The 27,695-nt window shown below is 44.4% G+C and overlaps 1 protein-coding gene across 6 annotated transcripts in view; it reads right to left on the bottom strand.

The window, feature by feature from the left end:
* The window catches only part of WIPF3 (WAS/WASL interacting protein family member 3), a 76,526-nt gene extending 58,640 nt beyond the window's left edge, over positions 1-17,886 (bottom strand). For 2 of the 6 annotated variants that reach the window (XM_072651036.1, XM_072651041.1), the window contains exon 1: positions 15,965-16,274. The gene's annotated coding sequence lies outside the window, so the exon portion shown is untranslated. Of the gene's footprint in view, positions 1-1,012; positions 13,631-15,964; positions 16,275-17,037; positions 17,132-17,752 lie in introns of those variants that run through there. The other 4 variants (XM_072651039.1, XM_072651040.1, XM_072651037.1 and 1 more) reach the window with 4 other exon arrangements.
* Positions 17,887-27,695: the final 9,809 nt, after the last annotated feature.

Genomic DNA, 27,695 nt, shown 5'->3' with positions numbered 1-27,695 from the left:
CAGGCAACCCCATTCATAGCGTAAAGATGTCAGGCCCTAGCTCTCAAACATGGAAAAAAACCCCAAGAATCTGCAGCCTCTGGACTAATCAGGGATGATGATTGGGGTACTGCCATCCAATTCCCTGAGGACCCCAAGCTGCCTTGAGCATCTCTGCTCTCTATAGTGGCTCGTCTCCTGCATGGATCAGCCTTTGATTCATCAAGATTCCCCAAAGCTGATAAATTGTTTCATGTAAAGTCCAACAGCCCATGCAAGTGCATAGTGAAAATAAAAAGAGCTTTCTTGAAATAAATGCCAACAAGTTTTTGGAAGCTTCAAGTTATAGGTCAAACTAACGACTCCAAAAATAGGAATCCATGATTCTGTTTCCCTTATGCCTATGACACTAGAGATCCTTGCTCTTGACCATCAGGCGTTAGCCATGGAAGAGTACCTCTCTGGGCTGGGGACCTCCTACATGCACAGTGCTGACCTGGGACTTTTAACCTGCACCGTTAACACACGTTATAAAAGAATCTTACTCTCTACCCAATCCTTCCATTTAAATCTCTTCTGAAAGAACCAAAGCATAGATGCTACAATTTTGTTCCATTTGATTCAATTCCACCAATATTTATTAAGAACCTACTATGTGCTCTACCTCTACCTCTCCAGACTTACTTCATGATAATCCTCTTCACAGTAATCTGGTCTATTTGTTCTTCTCTAAATAGGGCATCATCTCCTACCTCTATTCCTTTGTACAGGCTGTGCCCCATACCTGCAATGCACTCTTCTTCACCTCTTGACCTTGGTCTTCAGTTTCCTTCAAGGTTCAATTTACTTGCTATTTCTTAGGGGAAAACTTTTCTGAGCTCAGTGGTTGGTAATGTTTCTTCCTTGATTTATCTTGTACCAATTTATGTTAAGCTTTTCATCCCAGGAAAACAGGCCTTTTGGGGGGAAAATGTTGGTTTTCATTTTTGTAAGTCTGGATTTAGATTCAAGAAGACGAGAGTTCATATCTCACCTGAGTTACCTAAAGCTGTGTAATCCTGGGTAAGCAGTCATTCAGTTTCATTCCCTGTTAAATGAGGGGGCTGGACTAGATGGCTTCTGTGTTCTCAATCTATAATTCCATGAGCTCCCAGCACCTAGGAAACAGATCTTAGATGGAGTAGATACTTAATCAATAAAGGTTTGTTGAACTGAATGGAATGTACTGGCATTTGACAATGAAAGGACCCCAACGGGCTCTTCAAACTTCCGAGGGCCCTATCGATGTCAGCTGTCTGGAACTATATCCAAAGATGTTGCCCTGCTGAGGCTAGATGATGTCTTGCCACCAAGGGGATTTAAGGACAAAGAGACGGTGTCCGAGGCCCCTCCATTTCTGAGGTTCAGAGATGCCGTGAATTCCTGCTGACTTCTCTCATCTCAGTCAAGCTAAGGCAGGTACCTCCTGGAGCAAAATCAACTTTCCCCTCCCCCTCAATCTCCTAAATCAATTATACACTTGAAAGGATTAGGAGAGTCCTTTCACTGTGGATTCAAGAAGGAACAAATGCCTTAACCGCTACCTAAAGCAAAGACTGTTAAATTACACCTCCCACCCCAGCTCCTCCATAGGTTTGCTTTAACATGACCATGAAAGAAATACAAATTGATTGTCAATCCAATTCACAAGGTTTGGGTATCCTTGGTGGATGTAGAAGAAGAGAGATCTATGCTCTAAATAAAGTCTGTCCAGCATAGATGATTCTGGGTGCACATGGGGGGAGCGGTCACAAGAGGGAAAGGAGAACATCTCTTTTGCTTTTTGGCCTTCAAGCTGTATCCATTTAATAAAAAGAGCATATCATGAGTCCTGTTTCTACAGTTGGGCCTCTTACACAGTGCCAATATTCCTGAAAAGTTTAATGTGAATCCAATTAGTGTAAAAAAAAAAAATGATATGCTAAGTCCATGAGGGGAGATCCCTGTTTAAAAGAGGCTCACCACCACAGGGGAAACACAGGCCAGCCCAAGCTGTCTAACCTTTCGAAGGAGGTCCCCTTTGGTACCAGGACCAAAGCCTCAGCCTTCAGGGGTTTGGAGAAGGACCAAACAGTGAGAGATTTCACACTAACCCAAACACCACTGTTAAATCCTCTCCTTATCTGAAAGCCCCGGAATCCTGGGGCTGCCTCCAGGCTTGGGATCCCCTCTCTCTGCACAAGAGCTTTTCTCTTTCTCTAAGGCTCAACTCCCTCTTCCTTCCAGCCTAATCTCCTGATCTCAGGCTCAGCTTTCCTCCAGACTCCGGATGCCAGGCTTCCTGTGCCTGGTGGATTCCAGCCTCTTCACCCACTCTATTTACATGTGGATACTATCTCTCATTTCCTGCCTGTGCTTAGAGCTTCAACCACCTGTGACTGTGTCTGTGCAAGCTCCCACCTCTAACAAAGGTTGTCACGCTTCCAGGGCAGCTGAGAAGCTCTTTGAGACCCGAAGTCACCCACTTTCGGACCCACTGAGCTAACCCGGGAGGTCGTTTAGTTCAGCCCAGCCTAGAGTAACTTGCTCCAAGTCACACAGGTATCTCAAATAAGATTCGAACCGGGGTCCTCTTCCCACTCTAAGGCTTTGAATAAATACATTAAGTTTTAAAAGCATGAATCACAGATTGTTAGGAATAAAGGGAACCACAGAAAGCAGTAGGCAGAGTGGTACAGCTGGAAGGATTTCGATCTTCCCCCGACACTGAGTGCCTGGTGTGGCTTCAAGTCTCAGATTCCAGAATCATGAAGTGAGAGAGCTGAACCCGATGGTTTCTGAGGTCTCACCCTGTGAGTCCAACCCCAGCTATGCCCAGCCCACAGTCTGCTGGCCCAGCTAAACACCCAGAGATGGGGCAGCAGGGCAGGGCAAAGCTGCCCAGGGGCTGTGATCTGCATCCGTGAAAGGCATCAACACCAGTGAAACAAACAAAAGTTATTTCCTGAAGCATCCTCTAACTGCACGAGTATCTTACTCTTATATTGGTTTTTTCCCTTTGTCTTCCTGTCAGAAGTTAAATGATGGCAATTGAAATGTTTTATCTGCTTGTTCCCGGTTGTTAAAGGATATTTGGAAAGCTTTGATCACTATTTGGCTAGAGAGTCATAGATGATTAGTGTATCAGAAGAGTTACAAGAGATTTTAAAGAAAAATTAATAATAACATTTATGTGGCGCTTAAAGTTTTAAAAAGGAATTTACCTACATTATCTGTTTTTATATATCTATTTCTCCCAACAACCCTATAAAGTGGGTTCTATTATTATCCCCAATTTATAGATGAGAAAACTGAGGCACAAAGCAGTGACTTTCCCAGAGTCACCCAGCTAATAAACATCTGAGACAGAACTTGAACTCAGGTCATCTTGACTCCAACTCTAGCATTCTATACATTAAGTCATCTAGGCCAAATCCTTCTAAGGCAGCTAAATGTCAAAGTGGATAGAGTACCTGGCCTGAGTTCAAATCTGACCTCAGACACTTAGTATTTGTGTGACCCTGGGCCAGTCATTAAACCCTGTTTACCTCAGTTTCCTTAGCTGTAAAATGAGCTGGAGAAGGAAATGGCAAACCACTCCACCATCTTTGCCAAGAAAACCCCAAATGGGGTGACAAAGATATGATTGAGAAACAACTGAATAAACGACAACCAAATCCTTCTGCTCCTGGTCTGAGGAACAGAACCCAGGTCTCCGGACATCAGTCCACTAATCTTTCTATTATAGACGGCAGTTTACCCAGGTCCCTCAGAGACCCTGGGATGCATGCAGTGCACTGAGCACCTCTGTGCCTGCAGAGGTCCCCACCTGGGACCCCAGTGGATGCCTAATGAAGCATGCAGGAAGAGACTCACTCATCCAATGCCATTTTGAGGGACTGGAGACATTGCGAAGGGCCTGTGCCAAGGGTGGATATATGCACGTCCCAGGAGGACAGTATGTTGGCTCTGGGAAGGACCTTGGAAACCTTCTGGTCTAACTCCCTCTTTTTTTACAGATAAGAAAACTGAGGGCTGCAGAAATAGAAATGTAAAAAAATTAAAAAATGTAAAAATGTAAAAAAAAAAAGTAAAAATGATTTGTCCAAGGTCCCATAGCCAGCTGATGGTAGCCCAGGCCTCCAGACTCCCACCACACTGCCCTGCCTCCTCCAAGACTCTGAAGAACTAGTTAGATACACTCTTAGTACTTCCAGAACACCCTGCTCCAGTGATTACAAGCGAAGCAGAAATATTCAAAGGGAAACAATTACAATTAATTACAATTACAATTACAGACATGACCAGATAAATCTGGAGGAGGAAGAAATGTCAGCAAAGATAAGAACAGCCCACGATGATAATAATGAGGTTAACAACTGACACGAGCATCAGGTTTACGAAATTATCTCTGCACAGGCTCTCAACAGCCTTGACGAGTTGAAACTATGGGGCATTATTATTTCCATTTCATGGATGGGAAAACTGAGGCCCAGAGAAGTCAGTCAGCCTGTTAACAAGCATTTATTACATTCCAGGCACTGTGACAAACACATGGCCAAAGCCATTTTTGCCTCCAAAAAGCACACATCCTAATGGGGGCCAGTGAGTCAATTAGAGGCAGGATTTGAACCCAGGTTTCTTTTCCGCTCCAGGGCTCTTTCTACTCAGTGATGCTACGTGTCCCAATATATTCTCCCTCAATGAGAAGAGGGAATGGTCTCCTCACCCAACCATCAGAGCTCTGATTGAAGAGATGAAGCCAGTTATCTGGGAGATACTTCCCTCTGATATTTTTACCATGGTGTCTCCACCTAGAAAACGGGAGGAGAGCCCACTTGGTGGTCTACATTGGGAAGAACCTGAACATTTCTGACTCCAGGCATCATGGAATCTCCATGTACCCAATGCCCAGGTTTCAGAATAGCCTTGGGTGATGGGGGGGAAGTGTTTCCAGATTCCATTAACTCCAGAAGGGTGAAACAATTGGCCTTGTCTTTCCAAAGAGCTTATCTATAGGTATATAGTTGCATATACATATGTTCTTCCCCATCCCATCCCCAAGGGCTTTCTTCTCATAGTAACTGGCACACAGTAGGTACTAATAAATGCTTATGGACTGAGCTCAGATAGTCTTTGTAAAGGGCGGGGCTTCCAAAAACCTTTCAAACTTCTTTTCAAATGAATTCAATTAGCCAAGTATTTATTAAGTTAATGATTAGATGACTCTGCAGTATGGAGACTGGCACTGATCCCTTTGCCAGTTGCTGTGTATTAATTATGACAATATTTGAAGTTTTGAGATGCAACATGAAGTGGACAGAAGACCTGATTTGGAGTCAGGAAAACCTGGGTTCAAGTCTCGTCTCAGACACTTAGTGGTTGTGAAACCCTAAGCTCTCTAGGCTCAGTCCCCTCAGCTGCAAAATGAGTGCGACTCGATGGACTCTAACATCCATTTCAGCTCGAAATCTGGACTTCTCTGACGTCATTATTAGAAGTGTGCTTGGCAAAGAGCTGCATGGCTTAGAAGTGGGTAGGGATTTTTTTCTCAGAGGCAAGATGACCTGGGTTCAAGTCCGAACTCTCTGATTCTTATTGGCCTCTGACAAGACAGACTAGTTGGGTGACCATAGAAAAGTGTCCCTTCTGCTCCCTGGGTCTCAGTTGGCTTCGAGGACACTTCCAGCATTAAATCTGTGATTCTATAGCACTGAACCTCTCTGGTCAGCTTTCTCCTATGAGAAGGTTGGGCACCTGAGGACCCTCCCGGATAGATCTCAGATCCTTTTACAAGGAAACCCCTGCAGGAGCCACTATTTATGGCATCAGGCATGCTATGTAACCCACTGCCTAGCATGGCACCCTCAAGGGACAGCAGAAGCCTAAGATTCAGGGCAGACTCTTGGAGGCCACTTGCCAAGGTGCCTTCGGTAATACAGGCAAGGAGAATCAAAAGGATGGGGGAGGGGGGAAGGGGTAAAAAAGGTGAATATTCCTCAAAGGGAACGCATAGCTGGAAACCCTCTTTGAAAGATACTTCTTAGCCATCAGGCATCATTGGTGGCGATTTCATTCCATTTGGAACCGACCTGCTCATTTTCCAGCCTTCGGGTCCCCCACCAACCGTCACAAGCCACCTCCTCTCGTACCTCAGACAGTGCCTAAGGGCTATTTTTAGAATGTCTGAAAGCACACTTCTTAGGTGAGAAATTCCAGAGATGAGAGAGGCGAACGTTGTTTGAAATCATCCGAGGGGACAGCCGGGACACGGGGTCAGACTCTGCCCAAGCAGGCGGCATCCCCACTGTCTGTCCAGTGCCAGAGTCCTTCCCCACTGGGGCAGTCAGAACCCTTTGTAGCTTACGTGGCCAACAAGATGACACTGCACTGAGCGCCAAGCCTGCGGTGGCAGCCTCTTCAGATTTAGTTAGATCCATCCGTGGATGACAGACATACAGTCTGCTTCCAGGCCTACACTGGAAAGTTTTTCCCACTTGGTAAAAAGTTGCTAGGACTTGAGGATATTTTGATGTCTCAGAGCGCAGTTTCAGCATCCCTACTAGGTGATGCAGCAGTTAGAGTGCTGGACCAGGAGGAAGACTTGAGTTAAAATCCAACCTCAGACACTTATTGACTGTGTGACCCTGGGCAAGTCATTTAACTTATGTTTGCCTCCATTAGCTCATCTGTAAAATGAGGATAATAATAAAACCCACTTCACAGGGTCGTTGTGAGGATCCAGTTAGGTAATATTTGCAAAGCTCTTACCACCATGCCTGACCCATAGTAGGCACTAAAGAAATGAGTTAGCTTTATAATGATATTATTATTCATGAAAATCACTACTTTACCTTCTGCCTGTTTATTCTGCATTTTCTTAAATGAGAACCTGTTGTCTTCCATTTTGTCTGCTTCCCCCTACTGATAATTTTCCTGGGGTGAGGAGCCCCCAGGGAGGAACTTTCTCTACCGAAGCAGGTCAACACTTTCTCTGAAACTTAAGAGTTTTAGAAAGCTGCCTTTGTAAATGACTATCCAGGGTCACAGAACCAGAGGCAAGATTTGAACTCAGCTCTTCCTTCCTGACTCTGGCTGGCTCTCTATCTACTACCTCATCAAGTTACAACACAGTCGGTGGTTGATAAATGCTTGCTGGTTGACTGAATTCACATCAATCTTTCACATTAAGGTTTGCAAAGTGCCTTCTTTTCCCATAAAACTGTAAAGTAGGGAATGCTAGTCCTCTCTCCTCTCTTTTTTTTTAGCTTGGGTACCAAGACTACTTGGAATCCTTCTCTGAGCACCCTTTACCTCCTCAAATATTTCAACTATGCCCCTTGACTTCTGCTCTCTCTTCTACGTACATACTGTATTATGCTACCAGTGAAGATGCTGTATTTCCCCAATAAGAGGTAACCTCCTGAAGGCAGGGGCTCTTTTTCATCTTTGAACCCTAGCACTTAGCTCAGGGCCTTGCTGAGGTGGTACACAATATTTGTTGAATTGAATCGATTTGAATTATGCTCATTTTACAAATAAGGAAACTGAGGACCAGAGATTTCCTTAAAAGTGACTTGGATGGTCACGCAGTTAACAGTTTTCATCCTAAGAGTCTGCGTTTGTACCTTCAGAATTCCGTAATATGTAAACCAAGATAGAACCAGGAAAATGAGAGATGGATAGAAACCATGGAAATGAAAACTAGTTGAGGGATTTTTTGGTTATGGTTTTTTTCCTGTTCTTTTTACCTTGCCAAGAGAACTCAGCTAAGACTCAGGGGAATCTCTATGAAGTAAATAATGGTTTTAAAGCTGTACCTCATTTATTGCTAAAACTAGTTTGCCCTTTTTGTGAATCTCTGGAGAAAAGCATATTTGAAAAGTAAATGTTTGCTTCAAGACATTATATTTTTTAAAAATGTATGAGCTATGGAATTATGCTAAGAAAATAACAAAAATGTCCCTGACATTAGACCTAGGGACCCCCTGCTAGGCACCCCCCCCCAAAGGAGCCGAAAGACATAAAGGAAGGTCTTCTATATACCAGAATATTTATAGAAGTGCCTTTCGGTTGATGTTGTTGTCAAAGCACAGTGAAACAAGTTCATGAATGTAATGGATTCTGTTTTTTTTAAAGGACTGATTCTCCCTATCTCACCTGGGCTAAAAGTGTAAGGATTAATTGTGGGTTGGCAACTACGTGGTGCAATGGTTAGCATGCCAAACCTGGAGTAAGGAAGACCTGAGTTCAAACCTATCTTCAAACTTACTAGCTGTGTGACCCCGGGCAAGTCACTTCACCCTGTTTGCCTCAGTTTACTCATCAGCAAAATGAGCTGGAGGAGTAAATGGCCAACTACTCTGGTATCTTTGCCAAGGAGATCCCAAATAGGGTCACAAAGAGTCAACGGCTGAACAACAACAAATCATGGGCTTAATAAAACAGAAGCTCTGACCTGCTCTGTTTCTGCCCTGGGCTTGTTGTCTCCTCCTTAGGTAACGCAGTAAGCCCCTCACTCTCCAAAACTCACTATACTAACTAATGCCAAACTTAATGGATTAGCCAAGCCCGTTGCAGTAAAACTCTGAGATCAAGAGATCCACCAATCTGAGCCTCCTAAAGAGCTGGGATTACAGGCATGCTCCCTCTGCCACACCTGGCAGCATACTGGCTGCCCTAAGGAATGAGGAATGTGGAAAATTCAAAGAAGCCTGGGCAGACTTACATGAACCAAGGCAAGCGAAGTAAGTAGACTAAGGAGGAGATCTCTGTAGGCAACATCTACAACAGTGGAAAATGGCAAGAAGCAAAAGCCAAAATAAAACTGAACATGAAGTATCTGCAAGCCTAAGCTTGGCTCTGAGAAGAAAGAAGAAAATTCACTTGTTCGGTAGTATCTGACTCTTCGTGGCCCTATTTGCAGTTTTCTTGCCAAAGATACTGGAGAGGTTTGCCATTTCCTTCTCCAGCTCATTTGACAGATGAGGAAATTGAGGCAACCAGAGTGTAGTGACTTGCCCAGGGTCACACAGCTAGTAAATGTGTGAGATCCAATTTGAACACAGGACTAGTGCTCCATCCACTGCACCACGGAGCTGTCAAGGTAGAGGGCTATGGATGGAGAATACTGAATATACTGACAGCTGATGCATTAGTTTTGCTACTTTTTTTTTATAAGGGGTGATTTGGTAAATAAGGGAAGGGAAAGATTTGGAAACAAAGGTTATGCATAGACAAAAGTAGCCATTTATATGTTTATATGCATACATACATACATATTTAAACTGTATTAGCTACCAAAGGGCAACATAGAAATCCTGACACACGTTACTGACATACATTATTCAAAGTCCTACAGTAGAAAGGAAACGTCTACAGAAACTGAAAGCTTGGATTTGAATCCTGCTGCCACATCATAGCTAGCATTGTTAGTGTGCTTTAAGGTTTACAAGTCACTTTACATATGTTATCTCAACAACCTCATGTGGTAACAGCCATTATTTTCATTTTACAGATGAGGAAACTGAGTCAGAGAGAGGATGAGAGACTTGCTAAGTGACTTGCCAGGGGTCACACAGTGAGTAAATGTCTGAGGTAGGGTTTGAACTCAGGTCTTCCTGACCTCATGGCCTCTAACATCTTTTCTAGTTCTAAATTACAGGGCAATAAATTAAGGACTGGAAGGACCCTTAGAGGCCATCTATGTAGCCCCTTATTTTCTGATCCTAGGGTTCTAAGGTACTTTACACCTCTATACTCTATGAAACCATAATTTTAATAGCTATGTCATCCCAGGAAAACAGAGTCAAGAGTTCTTGGGTCTTTCTTCTAGGCCCACAGTCAAGACATCAAGGGTCTGGGACATCCCTAGTGTTACTGATTCCTCCTCTGATGCTGATTTCCAGTTTTCCACAGTGACTGTGAAATTCATCACTGCTCTAGCCGCAACTGTGATGACCAACCCGAAGACAACACCGACAAGTCCCTGGCAAAGGCTCCAGCTGCCAGCTCCTGTACCCTTGGCACAGTCAAGGACCCCAGGCCCAACGAGGAATTTTGTGGAGTCTTAAGTCCAGCCTGGAAGAAACAGCTCCTAAGCTACTCAGGGAAAGCGATAATGGAATGCTCAAAGAGAAAAGGATGGAAATTCTTTGCTTCTACTGCTTGGGCAAGAGACATGGGCTAAAAACTTCAATTGTGTGAGTTAATATTAACAAAGGTATTATTAATATTATAATTGTCAACAATATCAGCAAATTAATATTATTTGTATGACCACAACAGTGATTTGTCGTTCATCCCGTGAATAAACACATTACCTGATGACTATAAGTAACTCTGGACTTGGGAGGAAAACGGTAAACATGGATAAAAAAAGGAAAAACAAAACACAATTGGGGATTTGGAGCCAGAGGGCTTGGGTTCAAATCCAGTTTCTTACCCTTGAGAGTTCTATGTTGTGGATCGGTCCCTTCACCTCCCTGTTTCCTCATCAGTAAAATGAGGGGATTGTCATCAGCCACCTCTGAGGTTCCTTCCAGCTCTATCATTTCATTATTTCATTGGTACGGAGATCTCTCTGTCTGTTTGTCTCTGTCTATCTCTCTCTGTCTCTCTGTGTCTGTGTCTGTGTCTGTCTCTCTGTCTGTCTGTCTGTCTGTCTCTCTCTCTCTGTCTCTCTCTCTTTCTCTCTCTCTGTCTCTGTCTCTGTCTCTCTCTCTCTTTCTCTCCAGAATAGTGACTCCATAACTTAAAGTTTTAAATAACTTGCCTGGGGGCAGTGAGAAGTAGATGACTTACCCAGGGTCAAGGAGCCAGATTCGATCATAAGTCAGTAAAACTCAGGTCTCCCTGACTCCCAGGGCTACATCATGGAACCTGCAGTCTATGACTCTAGAGGCAGATTTCAGTTTAATGTCAGGAAGACTTAAGAGTTACCCAAAGTGCAACAGGTTACCAAGGGCTGGACTGAGGCAGGAGGAACTCATTCCAGTAAGGGTTGGATCGGCTGGCCTCGGCATCCTGTCCACCTCTGCAATACTGTGATTCTCTTCTATAAGACAGTTTCTGGTCATTCATTCTAATTTTATAAAACAAAGTGTCGATTTTAAAGCTTGGAATTGACCACAGTGACTTCTAATGGAACCTGGGCTATTTGAGAATGCTGAAATAAATCAGAGTACTAGCTACTAAAATGTACATAAATGTGGTGAGAGACATCCGCCCCATTCCTAATACAAAAAGAGACAAAAAGGAAATGGTACTTATTGTTATATTCATTAGTCAACCAGGGTTAGGTGTGACGTTCTTTTTTCTAAATAAAATCGGGGCCAAAGGGAGATTATGAGATCCCTAATCTTAATCTATTAGGGACTTGGGGGCAGAATCAGAATTGTTTTCCTCTTTCAAGTAAATCTCCATCTATTTATTTGGCCCTTTGAGAATCCATTCTCCTAGAGGCCACGCTGCTTACATGGCCCTCCCAAAAAAGGCAGGCCACTACCTACCATGTGCCAGAGAGAACAGATCTCTTCCTTTACTAGGACTGCTTTACATAGGCTATCTCATTTCAGCTGTTGTGGCCAAAAAACTCACCAGCAACCACCCCGGGGATGAACTTCCCCAAACTGAACTAAAAGTGCCCTTGGACATCCTATCTGGAGAGGCCTTCCAAATGGGAAGTTTGTTTGTTGGTTTTCTGGAGCACTTTCAAGATCCCAGGGGTCACCTTAGGAGTATAAGTATATCGCTCTAGAGCCAGAAGGGACCTCAAAGGAGTCATTTAGTCCAGGGATTCTTAACCTCTTGAGAGTCATGGATCCCACTGGCAGTCTGGTCAGTCCTATGGATACCTTCCCTGGCAAGCATTTTTTAAGCACCTACTATGGATCAGGCACCATACCAAGGGCCGATTGTACAAAGTAAGGCAAATACATGGTCCTTTCCCTCCAAGGGTCTCGCTTTCTAACAGAGGAAACATGTAAAGAGCTTGGTATGTACAAGATCCACATGGAGGATCAAGCATTTAGAACTTAGACTTAGGGTTCCATGGAGTTCAACCTTCTCATTTTAGAGGAAGGACTAATGGGGAAGGGGAGAGACCAGGAAACACCTCCTGTATTGGAAGTCTCTCTATATTATGAACCACAGCATTGAACTGGGATAGTGACTGGCCCACTAAGTTAGTTGTATCAGGAATTCCCAAATAAGAAAACTCCATCCAACGTACGTGGCATCTTATCTGCAACTTTTAGAGTTTCCTAGAACATATAGGTTAAGTGACTTATCCAGGGTCACACATCCAGGATACATAGTCAGATGAGGGACTTGAAGCTAGGTCTTCCTGATCCTTTCTCAAGGGGAACCAGCAAGAGTTACAATAATCTGCCCATATTTGTCAGGTCCACAACCCAGTGATGCATTATTCAATAAACTTGGGTGTATTCGAAACCATTTTGAATGTCTCATTTATCTTTCCTCTCCAATCCTGACCCCACTCCTGCACCAGCATGAACATTACATCCAACACTACAGGAATAGGTGCAGTGTCAAAATTCCAGCTATAAAACCAAGCTGCCTAGGTACACAGCCAAAACCGCTGATGAATAAATCATGATAGTCCTAGGAAGCATTGACAATATTTTGCTTCTGTTAAAGCACCTGATTCTCATCTGATTTTAAAAGCTAAGCTTGGTCAGCATCCTTTGAGGGGAAAGAGCACATTTATTTATGCCTCTTGTCCAGAGAATCAGTCATCTATTATCTGGGTTTTGTAGAGGGGGATGGAAGTTAATAGAAGCCAGAAGGACTGGTAACCCCCCAGGAAGCACCATAGAATTTCTGAATGCAGACACAGAGAGAGGCTGAGTCTGGTGCACAAGCTCCAGATTCACATATGTGGGGCTTGGGGATCAGAGAATTTGGTGTAAAGCCTGGCTCTTGCAGTTCAGTCCCTGTGTGTGACCTTGGATAAGTGGTTTCATCTGCCTCAGCCTGAATTTCCTCTTGAGAAATGACAGACTTGGACCTAGATGATCTCAAAGGTTTCGTCCGGTTTAAATTTGTGCTCCTACAACCAACCTATAGCTCAGTTATGATCCTGCTGCCTGGAAACTGGCTCTGATGGGGAGCCAGAGGTACAAAAAGACCCCCAAGCAACTCATCAGTAACCAAAAGATGGTTGGTTTTGCCTACTACACCATGGCCAAGACACTAAAGGTAGACTCCTGTGCTAAGCATTCTGTTTCTGAATACAAAGGAATGAAAACTGGTTTCAGAGCCACAGAAGCTGAATTCAAATCCCACCTTTGTTTGACCTTTACTATCTGTGTGACACTTGCCAGTCTGGGACTGTGAAGTGGGGGCGGGGCTCGATAGATCTCTGAGGTCTCTCTCAGCCCTAGATCTGATTCTATGACTTTTGAGGTCCCTTTCAGCTCTAAATGCTTTGATCCCACAATCCCAAGATTATGAAATATTACCAGACTTGATCCCACTTTAATGAAGCCTTTTCACTTGGAAGGCATTGAAGAGTCTTTGCAAACAGCACAACAGCCCACAGAATACAGTTCACCACTTAACGTCTATTAAGTTGATCATGTTCTCCCTCTCCGTCAGCTGTTCAAGAAAACATTCTAAGGAACAGTCATTCTTCCCCGCCCCTCCCCCCCCATCCCCCAAGCAGGATATTATAGTCCAACAGGGACATCACACTGCCAAACAGTGAGGAGTCAAGTCAGGTTCCTGGCCTTCTCCTAAGTTCCAAACACATGCTGGCTGAGTCAGTTATGAAAGACAGCACACTCAGGTTAATATCTAGTTACTATGAAAGCCCAAATCTCTTGAATTTTGTACAATGGAAGCATCCTATTATATGAGCATAGAGTCTCCAAAGCAGGCAGAAGGTAGAGGCCAACTATGTTATGACAACAATAACCTATAAGAATACTTGAAAAGTGGCTGAACTCTGGGTGATTATAGTAACCAATCTCAGGCATGGAGAAGTGATACTGAAAGATCCTTTTCTTCTCTCAGTAAAAAGGTGGGGGCCAATGGATGTAGACTACGGGATACACAATCAAAGAGCATCACTATCTGTTGGCAAGTCTTGCACAATTTGTTACAAAAAAGTGGAGCTGAAAAAATGACTTTGATGTGAAACTGGAAAGCAATAAGAAAAAATCAAAAATATATGGTTTTAAATGAATAGCTCACTCCCCAGCCTTCCGTTTTATTTGACAGTTAAATCAAGGTTGATTCGGTCGGGCTATGAGTGAAAACAGTTCAATGTTAGAATTTCTTTCTAAAAATGCTAGCAGGCAGATGGCATAAGGAGTGTGATGACAAAGGAAACCTTGCCTAAAGATAACTTTCTGTTGCATAATCATGTTCAATCACACCAAACCCCAATCCTCCTCTCAAATTTATGACACTAAGATTCAGATTTCTAAAAGCCCCATCATGGAGACAGACTTGGGGTGGGTGTGGAGAAGGAATCAAGGTTCACTTGAACTAACTTTTCTTTTGTGATCTGTGTGTGGCAAGTGACTGGACAGCCAGTCCTAAGTCCCCCCTCTGACACTTACAGATAGTATGAATATGCCAAGTACTTAACCTGCTCAATGCCCCAGGAAACTCTGTAAACTGCTGAGAAAGTACTTGCCTTGCATTGATGGAAGTTATTTCCTCATGTGGATGTTCCCTCCACCAATGAAATCATGGGTCCAGTCCCTATTCCTGTCCCTAAAATATGTGTAGATTCTATTGGCATGATCAATTTTTGCCGTGTTTCTTCTGTGCCTTAAATATCCATTAATTTTAGAACATGTACACAAACTACTTTTTTTCTGAGTTATTTTTCAATTTCTTTTTTTAGTTTCACATGAAACAAACAGACATCCTTATAGATTTTTACAAATTGTGGCAGCATGAGGTTAGCAGTAGACGCAACCTTAGATTTGTACTTGGAGGACCCTAGGCAGCCCTGCCCTTACCTTTCCTAAGATGTGTGACTGAGGGCATGACACTTGACATTGGAAAGCTGAAGTTTCCTTATCTGTAAAATGGGAACAATACATAATACCAGTACTGTCTACCTACCAGCCTGCCTCACAGGACAGTTGTGGAGAAAGTGTTTTCTGAGAAGCATTCAATAAAGTTAGCCTGAGTATTGGAAAATGGGAAAAACTCATTTTAGGACTGCAAGTCTGCTACTGGGCTATTCTAAGATGATCCAAGGTCGAGGGAGAAGTTGTTGCCAGCAGCTGCCTGCTTCTTAGTCTTTGGAGTCAATTGTATTCTCTAACACCTTCTTATTTGTGGGTTTCCTTACACCTCTTCTGGAAATGTCTACACAAACTTAGGCTGCATTGGATGACCTCTAAACCCCAGCCCTACAAAAAAAGAAGTGGTCCACCCCCGGCGGACTAGATGGATTTTTCCTTCAACTTTCATGTTCTTAAAGCTCACTGCATGTAATACACACACATCCTCCACGCCTTCTGCTGCTCGATAACTTCAGGCTGCTCACAATTTATGAGAAAACAAAGAGTATTCCAGAGGGAAAAAAAAAGAAAAGGTCACCCCGCAAATATCTGTCCTCCCTCCAGCTCTGGGCTGAATTAGGTGATTTCTCAAAGCCATCTAGCACTGTAGGATTCTACGGAGAATGAACCTCAGTGACACACAGACTACACATCCTGTCCAAGTATTCTCTATCCACCAGAAAAGTCGAAGGTGTTTCTCCACCAACACCATTTCTTCCTCTCCCCCTTCTCTGTCTATCTCTCTCTGTGTCTGTTTCTCTCTCTGTCTCCCTCTCCTTCTTTTTACCCTCAACTTTTCATTTTTTCTCCTTTCCTTTTGTCAATCTCAAACCGAATTCATCAAAGGTCTGAATCTAAGAGAACCAGCATGCGTAGGAAAATCTGCACCCCAGTCCATCAAAAAGAAGGGTGATTCTCACCTGGTGTCAAATCATCGGGCTGCCAATAATTCTTAACGCAGATAAAATGCTTCCGTGGCCCTCTCAGGAAATGAAGGAGCGAGATCCTCCCCTGGCCCACAGCAAAGCTTCCCAAGACTTGTGAACTTTCCTGCTAAGGGAGGGCCCTCCCAGTGGCCCTGAGTGGGAGGGATGCTAAGGAAAGGGGAGGCAGGTCCCTTCCCTCTCTGTTCTTCCTCCCTCCCTTCTCCTCTTCCAAGCCTACACACAGAGCTCTCTCTACCTGCTGTCTCCCGAGAGCTCCTTCCCCAGGGAGGTGGGGGGGGCAGCTCCTCCCCCTGTTCCTCCCACCCCTCGCCCCCCCCACCCCCCCGCCCAGCTAAGGCTCAGCACCGCCGCCCCCACGCAGGCAGCGGGTTACTTTCTGCACACAGACTGCGCTCTGCTCCCGGGAGAGGCTGCCCACGGTGTCCCAGGCTCTTGTCCCAGGGTGGGCCGCCCGCCCCCCGGATGCGCCGCTCTGCCTGTCCACCCCTCGACCCCCACCCCCGCAGCCCAGCATCCCTCGGCTGGCGGCCGGATCTGGGGGCCTTGTCGAGCGTCCACCACTGCTGCCCGGGCTTCTCCCCTTTCCCCGCCCCTACAGGACCCCGGCTCTTCCCCTACAGCTCCCCTCCCGGCCCCAAGCCTTTGTCTGTGACTAGGTGGAGGGGGGGGGGGGGGCAGCAGGCGCCTGGCAATTGGGGGTGAAGCCCGAACTCGGGCACCCACAGTGCCAGGGGCCGCTCATCTGAGCCCAGCAGCCTGGGGAGTCTCTAAGCAACCCGCAAGTGACCTGGTCCGGCTCCCGGATCCGGTTACCGCCTGGCAGCTCCCCCGATGTCCCGGGACCAGGGCCTGAGCCAGCCCGGAGGAGGGCAGCTGGGGGTGGGAGGCGCTGTCAGTGGGGGGCTGCACGCCCCAGCTGCTCCCCCAGCTATGGGGGCCACGCGCAGCTTCCCTTCCCCCACCTTCCGCTTGCTCCACTCCGCGGGCCCGGGACACACGCACACGCACACACACACAAGGCAGGCGAGAGGCGAAGGCTACATTACGGGGAGGGGGCGGCGCTGCTCCGGGTCGGTTCCCCCGCCGTTCTGCTCCGCAAGTCCTGAGCCGCCGCCCGGCTCGCGCTCCACAGTGGTTCCGGCTGCCCGCTGCCCGCTGGCCGTGCCTCTCCCTGGCCCGGCTGCACGCCGTGCACAGGGACAGGGAAGGCGGGGCCGAGGCACCCACCTGCTAGCGCTGCTCCTACCCGGGGCTCGGGAGGTTGCAGGCAGCCGCTGGAGGCACTCACTGCCTGGTCATGCCCGGCGTCCTTGGCCCCGAGCGTCCCTCAGCTGGGCGAGCATTTAGTGCGGGCCTGCCGGGCATCCGCCCCTCTGAGCATCCCACAGGGGGAAAAGCCCTAGTACATCCCCTGGTCCGACCCCCACCCCCTAGTTTGGCGCACCCTGGGAGCCCATCTCTAACCTCAGATTCTCCAGTCTCGTCCTACATCCCTCTTTCCCCCTGCCGCCCCTTCGCGGGAGGAAACTTATTCTCGGAGAAGGAAAACAACCCGACCGAGGTTACACAGGTGGGATTCGAGCTCAGGTCTTCTGGCTTCCTATCGAGCGTTCTCACCGCACCACCTAGGAGTGAGCCTAGGACCTGGAGACCGAACCGTTTTCTTGGGAATTTGACATTCCCTCCCCCTTCCTTCTCCCCCCAAGAAGCATGGGGAGGGAGTGAGGATGGCAGTAATAATCAAAACAGCCACCGACATACCTTCATATATGAGTGCACACATGCCTTCATACATGCATATATGTGTACCTACATACATGTGCCTTAAAGTTGGCAAAGTCCTTTACATATAGCTCGTTTATGCGTCCAGGAGGCTGGATGTGGTCGCTGCCTTTTGGAAGAGGAGGCCGGCAGTACAAAATAGACCTAGTAGTTCTACAAAAGTAACTCTGAAGGACTGCTCCCACCCCACCCCCTTCTCCCCTCCCCCACAGTCTAAAGCAGCTGCTCTTACAGTCTTCTGCATTGACCACTTGTGGGTCCAGAAGGCCTTTGCAGTTGGCCATGGGCCAGATCCCTTTAATGATGCGTATTCATAACAGCACAAATGTCTACACTTGTGTGGGGGTCCCATATTAGAGGTGGGGTCTCTGACCTCTCTGGAAGGTCAGTCCTTTGGTCTTTTAATCTTTCTAGGGTGTGCATGGTTTTTGACAGTGGGTGGAGGGGGGATGCCAAGGAGGACCTTTTCCTCCTGATCTTGGAAGTGGCCCAAGAACCATTGTTGTGGGGGGAGGGGTGGATATGAAAGGAGCCTGTTCCCCTCCAGTCACCTTCCTCTCCTGGGCCCCTGAGTACATGGAGCCTGGTGCCAAGACTTCATATGGACCCATGCCGAGTGAAGCAAGCAGAGCCAGAACAATATTATATAATAACAGTAACATTTTATAAGGTTATAAACAACACTAAAAGACTTGAGGGCCCTCATCAATAAATGGCTGGTCAGGATCTCAAAGTACTAGTGATGAAGAATGTTACCTACCACCTGATGGAGAGGTGATGGATTCAGTGCAGAAGACATACATTTTTGGACATGAGCAATGTAGGAATTGGTTTTGCTTTACTCTGTATATTTGTTACAAGGATTTTATTCTGCTCCCCTCCCCCGTGTGTGTGTGTGTATGTGTGTGTGTGTGTGTGTGTGTGTGTGGAGGGGAGATAGTGGGAAACAAAAAAAAATAAGCGAAAAAAATTAACTTAAGAAAGGAAACAGGGCTGAGCTTAAGACAAGTAACACTTTGGGCAAGAAAGATTTTTTTTTAAATAACTCTTTGACTGTTCTGATATCCTGGAGCATTGGAAACATTATTGCTATCAGTTTAATGACAGTAGAAACAAAAGGAACTGGCTGAGCTGGTGGCAGTTTGCTGCAAGTTTTTTTTTTTTTTCCTCTCTCCCGGGCTGTCTGGAGCTAGTTGGTTAGAAGACTCTTCCCTCGTCCAAACCCTACGGTCTGCAGCAGCTGCTGACTGAGTTTTCACAGGATAATAGTGCTGGCTGGGAGGAGTTAGGACATGGCTTGGAAGAGGGAATTGTGGGAAATCTATGGAACCATACAAAAGCAGCAGAGACCAGGGTTCAAATGCTATTTATGACCATGACCTTGGTTTCCTTGTCTATAAAATGGGGATAATGATACAATAGCTCTTGGGATTATCATGAAGATCCAATGAGATAGCATGTAGGAAGTACTAGATACAGGTTAGCTACAATTAATTATTCCCTCACCTATAAAATTAAAGGGACATACTAGATCTAGCAATTTTCAGCCTTTCCAAATCGTTGACACATTTCTCTCCCCAAGGAACTTTATACTACAGCCAGCCTGGCCCAACGTGCTTTTTCCTTACACATGACATTTCATTTCTTACCAGTATGTCTTTGTATTGACTGCGTGCCAACCTCAGATTCTTTCTCCTCACTAGTCTCATACCAATGCCTCCAAGAGACCTTCCTGATTCAAGGGAGCTGGAAGTGCTTTCAGCAGCAACCTAGCCCAGGTCACACCTGAAAGGAATCCCATCAGGACACTGACTATGTAACTAGTCACTTCTCCAAGTCTTCCAATATCAGGACCTCCGCTAGCTCCTCAGGCCACCCATTGCACTCTGGGATAGCTCTCACCATGAAGTACCCATTTTCTGCGCCTCTTCTCAGCCCCAAGCATCCTTGACATAGTGCTGATATGTTCTGTGAGCCTGTTGTATCTCACTCTTCCCTCAGCCCTGAGGGCAGGGACTGTCTCATTTAGGTATTTTTATCTCCAGTATCTAACCCAGTGCCTGGCACGAAGTTGGTACATAATAAATGCTTAATCAGCTACTCCAGAGCTAAAACTAGTAAAAATGTAGGTTCCTTGAGGGTAGTAGTTTCAAAATTTTCCATTTACGCATTTCTAAGGCCTTGAATAGAGTTAAGCGCCTAATATAAATCCGTTTAATTGAATTAGATTCAAAGTTCTGTAGGTTCATGAGAATTTTTGCACAGGAGAACAGGTCCTCAAAGCCTCTAAAGTCAGTTGGCAATTATCTTGATTATTCATATAGACATTAGAGCAGGAAAATGCCCCTTATCCATTCTTCCAGGAAACAGGTTCCAAGAAGGGAAGACCTATATTCTTAGGGCTAAGGTTCATGATGGTATAGGAGAATATAGATCAACCGAAACAACACATGCAAAGTGCTGGACTACATACAAATACTAGCTATTATTATCAACAACAATAATAGCTAATATGTATATTGATTTATGTTAATATTAATAAAAGCTGGTATGTATATAGCACTTCCCAGTTGACAAAGCACTTTATGTGATCATCATCATCTACTACTGCTGCTGCTACTACTACTACTACTACTACTACTACTACTACTACTACTACTACTACTACTACTTCCTCTCCCTCCCACAAAGTCCTGCAGGCAACCTCCTTCTAGATGTCATATCTTGTGAAATACGTTTACATCTTATCTCTGGAAGGGCTGTGTTACAAGGTCAGTCTTATAAATATTTACTAGTATGATATTTATGAGATTTTGTTTTACATCCCTTATCAGTTTTGGGAAGTGATTTGCTAAACAAAACTGGCAGGTTTTCAAAATGCTCCCTGATTTACATCCCTTTTCTATAATTCTTGCTAAGTTGGCACTTTCTGGATACTCAGATATTTTTTAAAATAGATTTTTATTGACATCTTTTGTTTCACATTGCCTAGATTCCTCCCCTCCATCCCTTCTCTATCTCCGCCTGGAAAGCTGACCCATATAACAAAGAATTCTTTAAGAAAGGAAGAAGAAAAAAAATTGGCAGAGCTAACCAACTTATTGAAAAAAACCTGACTTTCTATGCAGTGTTCACATCTGTGGACCTTGACCTCTGCAAAGAAGCGGAAAGGGGTGTCTTCGTCTATTTCTCTTTTGGGGTTTATATAACTTGTATATAACTTGTTTCTCATAATTTCACAATATGTAGTTTCCATTGTTTCATGGTGGTCTTTCTTTCCATTTTCATTGTGATAGTCATTGTGTATATCGTTTTCCTGGCTCTCCTTATTTAATTTTGTATCAGATCATGTAAGTCATTCCATGTTCCTCTGTATTCATCATGTTCCTTGTTGACCTTTTATCTATTGGGAAAGGCTTTTGTTCTTGTATATTAATATCATTACCTGTATATCTCAGGTATTAGATTTTTGTCTAAGAAATTTGATGCAAAGATTTTTTTTCCATAGTTAACTGTTTTCTTTCTCATTTTAACTCCATTGCTTTCCTGTATGTAATCTTTTGGGATTATCTTTATTCCTCATTTGGTCAAAAGCTCTTCCTCAATCTATCAAAAGTTATCTCCTTCCCTTTTCCTCTAATTTATGACATGGCATTTTTTTTTATATCAAGGTCATGTAACATTTTGAATTTATTGTGATGTATTGTTCAAGATGTTGGTTTAAACCCAATCTCTCCTAGGCTATTTTCTACCTTTCCCGGAAGTTTTTGTCAAAAGAGAATCCTTAATCCAGTAGCTGGCATCCTTGGGTTTAATGAACACAAAACTACTATTATATTTGATTGCTTTGGGGTCTTATGTGACTAATTGGTTACATGGACCAACTTTTCTATTTTTTAATCAGTAACATATAGTTTGCAGGGCAGCTGGGTGGTATGATGGATAGAGTGCACAGTCTGGAGTCAGGAAGACTCCAGAGTTCAAATCTGACTTCAGACACTTCCTAGCTATATGATCCTGGGCAAACTTCACCTTATTTGTCTCAGTTCCCTCATCAGTTTCTTAGGGGCCAGGACCAACTGGAAGCTGGAAGGGAAAGAATATTGGGTTAGGGGCTGTCTTGATTAAATAGTGCCTGCCAGCAACTGTAGCCAAGTAGGAATTGAAGACCAGCTTGAAAACACTTGAAAAGAGATGATTCCCATAACTCCAAGTGCAGCGTAATCAATGCAAAGTATTTGTCTGGTTTTTTGGCCATTGGAGCAGAATGTCCAAGGAGTGTTTAATGAACAAAGAAGAACGAGACTTGAGGAGTGATGTTGGTGGAATGAAGAGCCAGAGGCAAAACAGACGTGGAAAAAGAAACACAGCAGACTCTGGCTCAGAAAGACTCATGGGGATTTCATCATGACTCAGAACACAGCAAAGTTCACATCGTAATACAGTAGATGGGTCAAGGAAAGCAGAGACCCTTCTGAGATCACTGAAGACAAAGCAGATGTAAAGAATCACTTCTAGTGTTTGGCTGAAAAGGCAAAAATAAAGCTGAGATTCTTTCTGGGGCCCAATCTATAAATCCTCATTTGAGGAGTCAGAAGCATGTGCAGAAAGTGTATGTGTGTGGAGGGGGGAGGGGTATGGTGAGGTCACCAGTAAGCATCTCAAGAAAAGATGATGGTTTATAGGAAAATAACTGTACTACAGAAAATAAACCCCACCAAACCATCATAAAGGACAGGAGCTGGAGCTGTCTGGGTGTCTGTAGGTAAAAGAGAAATCTTCTGTTCTAAATAGCTTGTATTGATCCAGGTGTAGTTGAAGGTAAACAAGGTTGGATCCCTTTTTCAAAGCTCTGGTCAACATTTAAGAAGCCTTCGAAGTGTGTATTTTGGTTCTTTCATTTCATGAATCCTTTACTTCTCTCAGAGGGTGACCTTTTCCCTCCTTTTAGATATCCAGAGCCACAGAAGCACAGACATAACAAAGGCAGAGCAATCTGACCTCTGGCCCAGGGCATCAAAATTTAGAGGGTGCAAAAATGTAAAATAATGATTTCAAAAGGCTGGACAATTTTAATATGTTCCTTTTATATTTTGACATGATTTTCCCTCAGGAGTTCCTTATTCCAATAAAACCATAGATCTAGTTCCTGTCCCTTTGTTTCTTCAACAGCCTAGAAGTTAATTAGCAGGAATGATGAGTTAAACGGGGAAGCTACTGGAAGCTGTTTTTCCTCCTGACACCTTCCTTTCCTTCTCTTCCTCCTTACTTCAGCACACTTGATGAGCATGTCCCAGGGCAGGGATCTCCTTACCAGCAGCCTCACAGCCTTATCTCCGAATCTCTGTCAAGGGACCAGGGGCATCCCTGTCAGAACTCTCCAAAGCCATGATGGGCCCAGGTGCTGATGTTGCCAGCTCAGAGGTCTAAACAGACACTTGGGCTGGAAGCTCACTACTGTGTCATTTACTAGATGTGTGACCTTGGGCAAGTCATTAACCCACTCTCACTTAGGTTTCTCACCTTGAAAATGTGCCAGTTGAAGAGGACCTGAAGGTTTCCTCCCAGCTCTGACTCCTTTGAGTTCTTGTTACCCCTGATGCCTACCAAACTGAGCTCTGAAAAGCAGTCTTTTATATGTGTTTATGAATTAAAATTATATTTTAGCACAAATTCATGTAAAAGTGAACCACAATTAAATTTGCATTTATTTCACAAGCATTAGTATAACCAGGTGGTGATATTTAGGAGGGGAAGTGGGAGGTGTGAGCTTGAAAATCTCCTAAGAAGACAGCTTGACATAGTAGATAGATTGCTGGACTTGGAGATAGAAAGAACCCAGCTGTGAGACCCTAGATAAGTCACTGACAAGGGACTAGTCAAAATTCCTCTCAGCCTCAGTTCCCTGATCTATAAAATGGGAAAACTTAGCAGTACCCAACTCACAGGGTTGTAGAAATGATCAAACAGCTAGATAAAGCAGAAAAGGTATTTAATGTTCCATATGAATGTGTTACTGTTACTCCAAGGCTTCTGAAAGGACTAGTTGCACATTTACTAGCTGTGTGACCCTGGGCAAGTCACTTGACCACCTTGTGCCTCAGTTTCTTCATCTGTAAAATAGAAGCAATATTAGCATCTGATTGAGTCATTGTAGGGTGGTGTGGGGGTGTCACAGACATGACAGACTGTGGTGAAGACCCTAGGGAGGTTAGCAGATGTGCTGTGCTGTGTGTGTGTGTGTGTGTGTGTGTGTGTGTGTGTGTGTGTGTGTGTGTGAGTAGGGTGTCTAGTCCCAGTCCCAGGAGCTGCTGGGAGCCAGGTGGTAGAGACTGGCAGCCTGTGTTCCTTCCTCCAAGGCTTTTCCTGGACACAGAGCCTGTCTTGCCCTATTCCCACAGGTCAGCTTGAAGACAGAACTCTCCTTCCTTTTCCTGTCCCATCCTCTTCCACTATCTCTTCCCAAACACAGCTCTGGCTCCTTCATTCTTCATTTTAAGCTGACCCCCTCCCCTCCCTGTGACCTAGGACCCCCAAATCCTCGTTCCCTGTTTCCTGGTACGTTTGCCCTCAAACTTATATTGAAGAGTTTTGGGGGGATACAGTTGGTGCCTGTGGCTGATGTACTAGCCTTCACACCTGGGCCTTGGGCACCAGTTGACCTTTGCCCATGAAGTTTCTACCTTGCTCTCCCCAGCATCCTTTCTGTCACCAAGGACAGAGTGCAGCAATTAGAAGACTGGGAATCTGAGCTCTGGACTTGAACTTGTGACCATAGCTCAATGTAACACACCAAAAAGAATCTCAATTTCCCCATGAAGACTGTATTGGGCACCTATGTAGTGGGTGTGAAAGGAATGCTATTTAGAGGCAGGATGGACCAAGAAGAACCAGGAAGACCTAGAGTCATAATCCTACCACAGCAACTAACCAACGGTGAGATCGTGGGCAAGTCACTCAACTGAGGCTTCCTCATCTGTAAAATGGGAGTCCTCATAGGGCTTCTGGGAATATTCCAAGAGAAAACTTATTAGAATATAATGATTAATTATACAACATAATTATTAACGATCTAGCCCTTAAAGTACTATATGTGTCTATAATGATGATGGCGATGACGATGCTCGTATGTCCAGACTTATCTAAATTATTTCCCCACAGACATTTTGTGTTCTGGACAAACTGGCCCACCTCCTGTTCTCCATGTGACCTTCTGTTTTCTACCTTTTCTGCCTTTGTCCAGGCCATCCCCTATACCTGGCCCACTCTTCCACTTCCCCTCTAATCTCTTGGAAGCTCCAGCTCCATTTAAGTCTTATTTCAAATATCCCCTCCTATATCCCACATTTTATCATCCTCTAAATCATTGGTGGTTACCTTCTCCCCCCATCACTTTGTATTGACTCTCTATATTTTGATAATAAAGGCCAGTTTTCATATAGTGTTTTAAGGATTGCTAAGTGCTTTACAAATATCTCATTTTATCCTCACAACATCTTTAGGAGGTAGGTGAAAATGATTATTTTCATTTTACAAATAAAGAAACTGAGGCAGATTATGGTTAAGAGAGACCCAAGGTCATCTAGCTAGTATCTGAAGTCAGATTTAAGCTCAGCTCTTTCTGGCTGAAGGTCCAGAGCTCTTTTCACTTTGTCACCTAACTCAAATCCTACGTACTTTGTCCCATCAAGGAGTAAGTCAGCTCTTGGAGGGAAGGAATCATCTCCTTCATAAGCTGAGCTCTGAGCACAGTGTCTGTGTCTAGCACCATGTCTGGCACAATGTAGGGGCTTCATATTTATTATTGAATTATTGAATTGAATTTCAGAAGTCAGTCAATTGAAAAACACTTATTAAACACTTGCTATGTGTCAGGAACTGTGCTGACCTCCAGGGATTAAAAAAAGTACAAGCAGTTATGGATAGCCCCAAAGTTCATTTAAAAGAGAAAAGCAAACAAACAAAAACCTTTAAGTTGTAGGAAAAGAGTTCCCTATACAGAATTAGGTTGACCCAGGGCTACTTGGCCAGAAAGGAGGGTGTGGGGCTGAGATTCAGCCATCACATGACCCGTGGCTCTGGGAATGTGCTAGTGAGTTCAGTCAATCACCAACAGCACCTGGGGCCAAAGAGAAGATATTGTTCACATTTCCTGACTGTCTTCACCACCCCTGAACTGCTTTGATTAGAGGAGTTTTCTGGGCGGCAAACTCCCATGAAGAATCCTGACACCAGCCTCCTTTTAAAAGACATGACACCCAAGACATCTTCCTACCCAGATATGTGACTGAACAGGGTTTCTTCACTATACAGTCAGGGAATTAGTTTTGTTAAGGAATTTTGGCTCCTACCACACAAAGTTAATTAGGTGGCTCTTGTGACCCACCCAGGAATGACACATTAGTGCCCAGGCTCCCTGAAATGTCTTAGTGCCTCTGAGTGGAATGCTAACTGCCATAGTGTGGTTGCCTGTGACCTCTTGCCTCTGTGTGTGGTTGTGTGCGTGCATGTGTGTGTGAGTGCGAGTGTGTGTGTGTGTGTGTGTGTGTGTGTGTGTGTGAGAGAGAGAGAGAGAGAGAGAGAGAGAGAGAGAGAGAGAGAGAGAGAGAGAGAGAGAGAGAGAGAGAGAGAGAGAGAGACTGAGAGAGAGAGACAGAAAGAAAGGGGTGCCTGGAACTTCAAAGAAAGGAGACAAAGTCTCAGCCTCATCTGACCTCACCACTGGCCCAGGGATCTCCCTCATTTGGGAATCTCAGCCCCTCGGTTCCTGGCCATTTTGTGCCTCTTGTCCAGTTCATAAAACTACAGGGTTTATTAATAGTATAAACCTGTTTTAGTAGACAAACTCATACACAAGCCACGCACCCTGCTTTGCTGACAGCTTTTGTGTTTACTTTGTGCATACATACATATCTATATGTATATGTATTTAGAAACTTTATGTTTATACAGTGTGTATATATATATACCCATACGTATATGTATACATATACATATATACATTTTCACCATTAGAATATAAACTCATTGGTAGTAGGGACTCTTTCATTCCTCTGTAACAATGTTTAGTAAATACCTATTGATTAATTGATTGTCCTGAGTTCCTCCTTTAGTTTGGCTTGGAGATAATATTGCTGCATGGGTGGGCATTTAAGCCCTAACTCAATCTTCAGCATAGACCCTAGTCCTTGGATGGACCACCAGTGTTATGGGCTCTGTTGGTTTTTTCTTTTTGTTTGTTTGTTTTTGTTTTTGTTTTTTTGCTGAGGTTCAGAAAGGAGATTGGAGCCTTTTCCACATATGCCTGTCTCTAAGGTGTCTGTGGTTGGTGGCATTCCTTTGGAGTCAAGACAGTCACTATGGTTTTCTTTACCTATGGCTCCCTTCTCTTCCGAATCAAGGTACCTGTTCTTTGAAGCCTCTGTCATTCTCTCTGTGTGTCTATTTTTCTGTCTGTTTGACCGAGTATAATGACACAGTACTACATGAGACTGCTGTCCTGGAGAACTTAATGAATCACCTTGCAAAATTTGAGCTTTACCATTCATGATAAAGGGAGCCATAGCTGTCAAACCCCTGACATCCCTCATTATATTTAGATGAATCATGGGTATTGATCCTCTCTCTTTCCCCTCCCCCAAGATTTACCTTATGGCTCTACACATTGAAGTCAAAAATACTGGTTTCTGACAGATGACAAAAGCATGGATCATGGATCACAAGACTTATTTAAATAGCATCTCCTTCCTCCCTGCCCTCTCCTTCCTTTTGGTTGGGTTGTGAAAGGTTGCTAATGGATCCTTAGTACGGATTAAAGAGCTCACAGTGTCCTCTGGCACAGGGTGTAGACCATAGAGTTTCCATAGCCATGAGGTTTCCATCTGAACAGAGCATTCAACAACATGGGGACAGAGATGGAGAC

Source organism: Notamacropus eugenii, chromosome 3 (genome assembly GCF_028372415.1).
Source record: "Notamacropus eugenii isolate mMacEug1 chromosome 3, mMacEug1.pri_v2, whole genome shotgun sequence".
In the NCBI taxonomy this organism is placed as follows: Eukaryota; Metazoa; Chordata; class Mammalia; order Diprotodontia; family Macropodidae; genus Notamacropus; species Notamacropus eugenii.
This window is presented reverse-complemented; position numbering and strand designations above follow the sequence as displayed.